General features: G+C 37.5%; 1 non-coding gene across 1 annotated transcript; it reads left to right on the top strand.

The window, feature by feature from the left end:
- The first annotated feature begins 8922 nt into the window (after positions 1-8922).
- Positions 8923-9029, top strand: LOC128294387 (small nucleolar RNA R71). The gene has a single exon (XR_008284699.1). It is a non-coding gene; the product is annotated as a small nucleolar RNA R71 (small nucleolar RNA).
- The last annotated feature ends 1120 nt before the right edge of the window (positions 9030-10149 follow it).

Here is a 10149-nt window from a genome sequence, read left to right as displayed (position 1 = left end):
TAAAGCCTATTTAAACAAACTAGAGGAGGATTAGAGGGGACACACAGGGTAGGAGGCAAGGAATTACTCGAAGAAAGCTGATTGATCCATCTCAGAAGCCCGATTCATCTTCAAGACTGAAGATCTCCCTTCAATTTCCTTCAGGAGTTTGGGTTTTTCTTTATGTTTTTGTTATCTTTATTCTTTTGAGATGTTTCCTTTCATAAATATAAACTAAATCCCCTAAATACCTAAGAGGAATGAAACTTAAGATATGTTCTGAATTTTATGATAAATATTTGACTTGTTCTTAATTATGTGTTCTTAATTCTTGCTTTAATATTCGAGGATATTGATTCAAGTATTGATGTGCTTATTCAGAGGAGCAAAAGTCCTTGTCTAAGAGTAGATCTAGCATAATTGAGTAGATTTGATTGCACGCCTAGAGATAGGGTGACAAGATTTTTGCCGAATTAGGGTGAAACCTAATAAGGGAATCCATAGATCGAGTTAATGCAACACTAGGGAGTTAATTAGAAAGAGATTTCAATTAATCAACCTAGGGTTAGCCGTTGTTAGTCTCGAGAGAGATAATAATATAAATTAGAAATTTCTACGGATTAAGTCAAATGAATAAATCATCTGATTCAGAGTCAAATAACAAGTGAAGCCTAGGTGGATTTTTCCTTGGGTATTGTCTTAATCAATCAGTTTTCTCAAAAGTTTTTTTTTTAAATTTTCTTTCTGTGCGTTCTTAGTTTAGTTAATTAGTTTAGATAAACAAAACCTTTAATTTTTAGGCTAGATAATAAAAAGAAATTTAATACTAGTACTTTTAGTTCCTTTGGGTTCGACAATTCGGTCTTACTAAAGCTATACAACTGTTTGATAGGTACACTTGCCTTCGTCGTGATAGTTAGTTGGTTTTCAAGGAGCGATCCATTATAAAAATTATAAAACTTATTGCAGTATCACATCACACGATCAAGTTTTTGGCACCGTTTTCGGGGAACTAAGATATTAGGAACACTTGATTTTTATTACTTTAGCCATTTTACTTTTATTACAGTTTAAATTTTTATTTTCTTTTCTAATTTTTTGTTTATTCGCTTCTGGCAGGATTTTATAGTGTATGACTAGAAGAAACCCGTCGAGACCATTACTTTTTGATAGTGAGATCGATCACACAGCTCGCAGAAACCGAAGAGAAATAAGGCGAAGCCTAAGATACACAGAGGAAGAGCAAGAGTACGACATTCACACTATAATCGAGGAGATGGCTGAAAATCAGGAAAATCCGCTACCTCCTGCGATTACTGCTGATCCAGTAAATCAGAATCCTGCTCTACGCACTATGTATGATTATGCTAAACCTAATTTAACAAGAACTGAGTCAAGTATAGTTAGACCTGCTATTGCTGCAAATAATTTTGAACTGAAACCTAACACAATTCAAATGATACAACAAGTTATTCAGTTTGATGGTTTGCAGGATGAGGATCCAAACAATCACTTGGCAAATTTTCTGGAGTTTTGCGACACTTTTAAAATCAATGGCGTTTCTGATGATGCCGTTTGCCTTCAGTTGTTTCCTGATACGTGATATTCGTGACAGGTTTTAAATATTTATAATGAATCGTTCTTGAAACTAACTATTATCACGATGAAGGCAAGTGTACCTATCGAACAGTAGTATATCTTTAGCAAGACCGGGTTATCAAACCCAAAGGAACTAAAAGTACTAGTATTAACTTTCTTTTTATTATCTAGCCTAAAAAATAAAAGGGTTTTGTTTATATAACTAATTAATTAAACTAAGAAATTACAGAAAAGAAATTTAGGGAAAATACTTTTTGGAAAACTCGATTGATTAAGACAATACCTAAGGAAAAATCCACCTAGACTTCACTTGTTATTTGACTCTGAATCAAACGATTTATTCATTTGACTTGATCCGTAGAAATCCCTAAGTTATATTATTATCCCTCTCTAGACTAACAGCGTCTAACCCTAGGTTGAATAATTGAAATCTCTTTCTAATTAACTCCCTAGGGTTGCATTAACTCGATCTATACATCCCCTTATTAGGTTTCACCCTAATTCGGCAAAATCTTTTCACCCTATCTCTAGACGCGCAATCAACTCCACTTAATTATGACAAATGTACTCTTAGACAGGGTCTATTCCTCCTCTGAATAAGAGCTTAACTTGAATCAATATCCTGGAATATCAAGACAAGAATTAAGAACACATAATTAAGAACAAGTCAAATATTTATCATATAATTTAGATAATAATAACAAGATCCGTCTTAGGTTTCATTCCCCTTAGGTATTTAGAGGTTTTAACTCATAACTAAAAAGGTAAACATATCAGAAGAATAATGAATACAAAACATAAAGAAAAACCCAAAACTCTTGAAGGGAAATTGAGGGGAGATCTTCAGTCTTGATGATGAATCCGGCTTCTGAGATGGATCAATTGGATTTCCTTGAGCAGTTCCATGCTTTCTCCTCTGTGTCCCCCTTTTCCTCCTCCTCTAGGGTGCATTTATAGGCTTGTGAATGCCTAAGAACCCTCAAAATTGGCCTTTTCTGAATTGGACTCAATTTGGGCTCGACAGGGACACGCCCGTGTGCGATTGCTTAAGGCCGTGGTCAAGGCTGTTAAATGGGTACGGACGTGTGATCTACCCGTGTGAGTCGTGCTTCGATTCTACCAAATTGACACGGCCGTGTGGTCTGCCCGTGTGAGGACGTCCAGGTCGTGTTGATTTCGTACGTTGGCCCATTTTCTCCATTTTTGGCCCGTTTCTCATTTTTTTCACTCTCCTATGCTCACCTAAGTATAAAACATGAAATTAAGGCATTAGGAGAATCAAATTCACCAAATCTAAGGAAAAATCATCCATAAAATGTGCTAAGCATGGGATAGAAATATGTATAAATTACGGTTTATCAAATACCCCCACACTTAAGCATTTTCTTGTCTTCAAGCAAAATCCTCAACTCATAATCAAAATAAATTCTTCTCAACTTATAATTTCTATCGATAATATCTCAAAATAATCTATAGGTAATCATACATTGAAAATTCAACCGAAAGAACATCAAAGTTTCAAACATTCCAAGTTGAGTATTTTATCATGAAATCATAGGTGTCTCCCCTCATCTAAGTAATTACCTTTGATTTAAAATATCACAGAGTTTCACATCCTCACTAAAGATTCACTCAAATCACTTGAGGTGTTTAAGGACAATAAATGAAGCACTCAATAGTCAATAATGAAAAGTCATTACCATAAGCTTGCATGAAAATCAAATCCCCACCACTATAAATTGATATGAAACATCAATCAAAAGGTCTTTAGAGGGTTGTAACGTGGCTTTGGTTAGAGGGTGTGGTCACAAACTGAAAGAAAGGGTTAGAATCGAGATTGAATTGAAAAATTATCTAACTAGAAAAATGACTAGTCATTAATTGCGTACAACAGAGCTTTTTCTCAGAATATGGAATTTAACTTCTTTAGCTCAGAAGATCACTACTACTAATATGTATACATGTATTATTATTATTTTTTTAAGAACAAGTCAAATTACAAAATATAATAAAACATAGCTAAGCAACTATTCCAACTCAAATCTCAACAAAAATAGGGATCAAATTAATTTAGGGGATTTCAACAATAATGAGTTATGGGTTAATATTGAGGGTAAATCAATGAATGGGTTGTTAGGCTCAAGGGGGTTCACTAAGGGTTAATTTGTGAAGGTAGGCTTTTATGGAGTGAGTGGGTTAAACCTAAGTGCCTTTCTCATTTTGACATATCAAATCAAATGGTGTGGTCTTGACATGCATACTCAAACAAGTTCTAGAATAACAATTCAATACTGATGCACTCATAATGAAAGTGAGCATGAAAGAAATGATAGATACTCTAAAGGCTCAAGATCTCACAAAAATTATGGCTTTTTGATGTTTAAACTTGTGAATTCCAACTTAAAGTAATACTTAACCATGGGGGAACAACCTAAAAGTTTTTAATTCTTCAAAAATCAACTTATCATGTTTGATTCCCTAATATCTTAAAGTTTAAAGAATCAATGCATAAATGCCTATGTTTTAATTCAAGATATATTAATAAACATTATAGACTAATTGAAATTCATTCTAATAATGGTATGAGAAGATCGCATGAGAATAAAACAAAATTCAAAGATTTTTCTGATATAAAAGACCCCCCACACTTAAGATGTACATTGCCCTAAATGTACAAAGATAGATATTTGAAAAAGATAGATATATAATCATAAGATAGGGAGAGAAGTGAAACTTCCTAAATGATGAATAAATTCCTTGAATTGGTGTTTTAGAGAATAATCCGCGTGAGAGTGGATGAGGATACTCCGGTGGTGGTAGAGGTTGGGTTCCACAAATGCTACGTAAAAAGAATATTATATCTCAAGTTGGCATGGTCGTGGTCGAGCAGGACATGGCAGTCGTGGAGAACCTTTACTAGTGGAGTTTCGAGTTCCTGAGTAATAGTAAACTTTGGAGCTTTTTATAACTGTGATAGAATCAGGAACTCTTTTAGAAAACATATAAGGAAGATTAAGTACTCATAATGAATTAGCCGAAATTAAAAATTGTAAGATAATAATCATAAAACTTAATAAAAATAAGGTGAAAGAAAAATAAAAAGTAGTCTTAAAATAAAATAAAAGTAAAAACATAAAATAATAAATAAAAGTTTTTAAACATCTTCATTGCTAGATGGTTCGCGAGGTGGGGGTGGCGATGAGATGTGGAAGTGCTGACAAATCTGGTGTAGTGTAGCATCAATGTGATTGAAGCGCTGAAAACACTACTGCTTGAATCGAGTTAGGCGCTCAGAGATGTCAGCGTATGAAGCCGCCGCATGAACTGGACGAGAGGGACCAGGTGGCTGAGACGGTAGGTCCTCATGACGTGGAGGGACATCATCAGTAATGTCCTCGGGATCCTCCTCTTCGGTGGATTGGATGAGGCGATACTGAGGAGGGTGGGTTCCTCGGTGCTTCTCGATCATCCTCATACTAAGCATGCTCGAGATGCCCTGTGGGGACATCTGACCCATGAGAGTGAGGAAGGATAATTGGGCTCTATGTTGAGAAGCCCAAAGTGCTGAGCCAACTGCATCACATAAGGCCCAATGAAGATGACCCCCTTTCTATGCCGCTCCGTCTGATGTTGAATAGCGCGGACAATGAAATAAGTAAGGTCTATGACGTGCCCATGTGACATACACCATAGAAAGTAGGCATCATGAGTGTTGACGATGCCAGTGCTCTCTCGCCTTTCTATTAACGTGTGAGCCAAAATGGCGTGTAAGTACCTTAGAGATGGAGGGAGAGCCGATGCCTTGGAGCGGCTAGGATTGTAGGAGGCAGCGCCGGGGGTGAGGACGTTCCAACACCGTGAAGGAGAGTGATGGATGTGGCGATTGAGAGCGTGGAGTTCATTCTCCTCCATGAACTCCTCAGTTTAAAGGCCTAGTACGGTTCTGAACTCTGGGACGTTCAATTGGCGAACTAGACCGCTGAGGCAAAATTGGACCGTTCCCGGATCATCAAAACGGGTCATCATGGTCTGAAGATGAAATGTAAGCAGAATTCTATCATGAACTCGAGATACGTCGGCTCGATAATCTCGAAGAAAAGTCCCTAAGGATCGGTGGTGAGGAGGGCCCGAATTGCATCAGCAAGTTGGACTTATTCTAGCGCGGTCTAGTCTATACAGTGGCCCAGTTCCAAGGGTCGGGCCCGTAGAATTTGAAATAGTTCCTCTTGATTGCTTGGTGGAAATTGGAGGAATGGGTGGCGAATTTCTGCGGTAGGTCCTAAGGATGACGCCCCGTTCTGTTTTTTTCGAAGCGGGGACAGCAATTTTCTTGCCACGTGAAGTAGACATAATGTACCTGTAATGGAAATTAAAGTAGAATGTGAATACTTTCCATGGGGCTTACATATCAACCTATACTATAACAGCCAAAGTAAATGTGCCAAATAACCCTATGAGCATAAGTAATAGAGATATCTAAAGAATGAATTTGTGTGGGGTTAATAGCATGAAACCCATAGAAACAATAACAATGAATGAATCTGACTAAGAAAATAAAAAAAATTACCAAAACAAAACTTAAAAACATACATTTATCTACTATTCTAACTGTGAATGTGCACGTAAAATAGTCAAATGAAGCATAAAAATCATGAAAGAAGCAAAATAATTGAAGAATATTGAGATAAAAGAGTAAACAAAAGCAAGAGGACGAAGCTTAGGCGTAAAAAATATGGTTGAAGGCGGCGCACGGGTGTGGCAGGAGGCCGTGTGAATTTGCAGCGGCTAGGGTTAGGGATTTTGGGTGAGGGAGATGATGAATAGTGAAGGGTATTTATAGATTTTGGAACACACGGCCAAGGAACACGCCCATGTTCCCCAATTTCAGATAGTGTGTTTCTCGTTTTTCTGAATTTCGGTGTGTCTGACAATTTCCCCACGCCCGTGTACCTTTGGCGTGTTGGTGCACACGACTGTGTCGCACGGCCATGTTTGTCTTTGTTCGCTTCTTCCACGTCCGTGTATGAAGGTCCACGCCTATGTTGTTTTGGCAGGTTCGCCCACGGTTTCTTGGCACGGGCGTGTAGCATAGCCGTGTTAATTTGACAGGTTTGGCCACGGTTTCAAGGCAATAGTGTGTCACACACCCATGTTGTTTTGGCAGGTTCGCCCACGGCCATGTCGCATGGCCGTGGCAATTTATCGTAGCCTGTGTTGAGGAAAATCTTTGCCCTGTTTCCACAGGGTCCTAAACACGCCCGTGTGCTTGGGCATGTCTGTGTGGTAAACCTGTATTCAAGAGCTCTGTTAGTAAGTTAGGTACTAAAATTTAAAGAATTTAATACAGTTAGTACTCGGGTTGCCTCCCGAAAAGTGTTTATTTATAGTCTAAGCTCGACTTACCTCTCCATTGAATGTTTATGGTGGTTCAAGATGTTTATACTCCTCATTCCTACTGTGAATCTCATTAAAATAAGGTTTTAGGTGAGTATTGTTTACCTTAAAAGTGCCGAACTTGAGATGACTTACCTCGACTGTACCGAATGGGAAAATGCTAAGTACCATAATGTGATGATCTGTGGTATCTAATAAAACTTTATCTCCAACCTTAAGTTGATTTGGAAATGTATTGAGCTTGTTTTGGCGTAGTTTTGGTTTATCGTGTGTTCTCGTTTTATGTGTCTGCCATTCATCTACCTCCTTGATTTGTAGCCTTCGTTCTTCATGAGTAGGTCCTCTACTATTGCTTGAAAATGGCTCATGTTCTTCCTTCAAACTCATTTCCTGCAAAGTAGGTTGCACCATATTTTCAGTTTTAGTAGAATGGCTTAGACAATCACCTTCAATTTTCGATGTGTTGTCGGAATTGCGAGCTTGAAGGGTGATTGTTTCGTCTCCCACACGAAGTGTGAGCTCACTTGTGCCAACATCAATAATCATTCTAGCAGTTGCTAAAAAGGACCTTCTTAAAATCAAAGGAGTGTTGCTATCCTCCTCTATGTCTAGAACAACAAAGTCAACATGAAATATAAATTTATCGATTTTAACTATCACATCTTCAATAATACCCCTAGGAAATCTTATAGTTTTATCTGCTAATTGAAGGCTCATCCTAGTTTGTTTGGGTTTCCCAAGACCTAGGGCATGAAGTTAATACTAGCCCCTAAATCAGCTAATGCATTATTAACATCTAAACTACCAATTAAGTAAGGAATTGTAAAACTCCATAGATCTTTCAATTTGTTGGGTAGTTTATTCTGTAGAATAGCTGAGCAAACTACATTTAGCTTCACATGTGAAGCCTCGTCCAACTTCCGCTTATTTGTTAAAAGCTCCTTTAAAAATTCCATTGCATTTGGCATCTGCGATAGAGCTTCAATAAACGGTAAGTTAATATGTAATTTTTTTAAGAGTTTAAAGAATTTACCAAATTGTTCATCTGAGCGGTCTTTCCTTGTCGCATTAGGGTATGGCACACGAGGTTTGTATTCTGTACTTACCGATTTCTGCTCATTGTGGTCTACCTCACCTTTACCTTTGCTTATCTCAGTTTCTTGCCTTGGTTCTGGTTCAGGTGTGTCTAACCCTTCCTTATCTTGACTAGTAATCGCGTTGAGTTGCTCCCTTGGGTTAGATTCTGTGTTACTTGGCAAGCTACCTTGTGGTCATTCAGAAATCAACTTGGCAAGCTATCCAATCTGAGTTTCGAGCCCTTGGATCGATGCTTGTTGATTCTAAAGTGTTGTTTCGGTATTCTGAAAATGAGTTTCTGACACTGATATAAACTTTGGGAGCATCTCTTCAAGGTTCGGCTTCTTTTCCTATTGGTAGGGTGGTTGTTGGTAGCCTGGAGGATGTTGTGGCCTTTGAATTCCTTAACCGCCCTACAAGAAATTGGGATGGTTCCTCCAACCTGCATTATAAGTGTTACTATATGGGTTATTTTGGGATCTAGAGTTATTGTTACCCATATATTGGACTTGTTCCTTCTTGATGCTAGGGTTGAAGGGTTGATATTCTGTGCATGCTCCTCCTCCATTCGAATCGGACCTCATCACTGGATGTACCTGAGTAGAACCACACAAACCGTCAATCTTTTTATTTAAGAGTTCTACTTGGTTAGATAGCATAGTAACCGCGTCGAGGTTAAAAACACCGGCTACTTTCATCAACTTTGTTCTCATAACTTGCCACTGATAGTTATTCAGTGACATCTCCTCAATAAATTCGTAAGCCGCCTCAGGTGTCTTATTATTGATAGTTACTCTAGCGGCTGTATCAATCATTTGCCGAGTCGAAGGATTCAGGCCATTATGGAACGTTTGAACTTGTAGCCAAAACGGTAACCCATGGTGAGGGCACGTTCTTAAAAGGTCCTTGTATCTTTCCCATGCATCGTAGAGTGTTTTTAAATCCATCTGCACAAAAGAAGAGATATCATTACGTAATTTGGCTGTTTTAGCCGGTGGAAAATATTTTAATAAAAATTTTTCGGTCATTTGTTCCCAAGTAGTGATTGAACCTCGTGGTAACGAGTTCAACCATTGTTTAACCTTATTCCTTAACGAAAAGGGAAACAACCGAAGGTGAATGGCGTCATCAGAAACGCCATTAATTTTAAAGGTATCGCAAAATTCTAGGAAATTTGCCAAGTGAGCGTTGGGATCTTCATCCTGCAAACCATCAAATTGAATAAACTCTTGTATCATTTGAATTGTGTTAGGTTTCAGTTCAAAATTATTTGCAGCAATAGCAGGTCTAGCTATACTTGACTCAGTTCCTATTAAATTAGGTTTAGCATAATCATACATAGTGCGCGGAGCAGGATTTTGATTAATTGCAATTGCAGGAGGTAGCAGATTTTCTTTGGTTTTCAGCCATCTCCTCGGTTGTGGTTTGAATATCGTTCTTTTGCTCATTCTCTTTGTATCTTAAGCTTCACCTTATTTCTCTTTGGTTTCTGCGAACTGTGCGATCGATCTCACTGTCAAAAAGTAATGGTCTTGAGGGGTTTCTTCTAGTCATAAACTATAAGAACCTGCCAGAAAAAGGGAAAAAGAAGAATTAGTAATAAAAGTTAGAATAAAATTTAAATTGCAGTAAAAGTAAATGGCTAAAGTAATAAAAATAGAGTGTTCCTAATATCTTAGTTCCCCGGCAACGGCGCCAAAAAATTGATACATGATATTCGTGATAGGTTTTAAATATTTATAATGAATCGTTCTTGAAACTAACTATTATCACGATGAAGATAAGTGTACCTATCGAATAGTAGTATAGCTTTAGCAAGACTGGATTATCAAACCCAAAGGAACTAAAAGTACTAGTATTAACTTTCTTTTTATTATCTAGCCTAAAAAATAAAAGGATTTTGTGACAACCCGAATTAGGGCCTAATCGGAATAGTGGTTTCGTGACCACAAATCCGAGATAGAAATAATTGTTTTATAATTATTTTGGGGTTTATGATATGATTGCATGATTGTGTGATAATTACGTGATGAAATTCTATGCCTAAAGTGCTTAAATTGAAAGTAGGGACTAAATCGAATAAGTTGCAAAATTTGCATC

This window comes from Gossypium arboreum, chromosome 6, assembly GCF_025698485.1.
Source record: "Gossypium arboreum isolate Shixiya-1 chromosome 6, ASM2569848v2, whole genome shotgun sequence".
NCBI classification, from domain to species: Eukaryota; Viridiplantae; Streptophyta; class Magnoliopsida; order Malvales; family Malvaceae; genus Gossypium; species Gossypium arboreum.
This window is presented reverse-complemented; position numbering and strand designations above follow the sequence as displayed.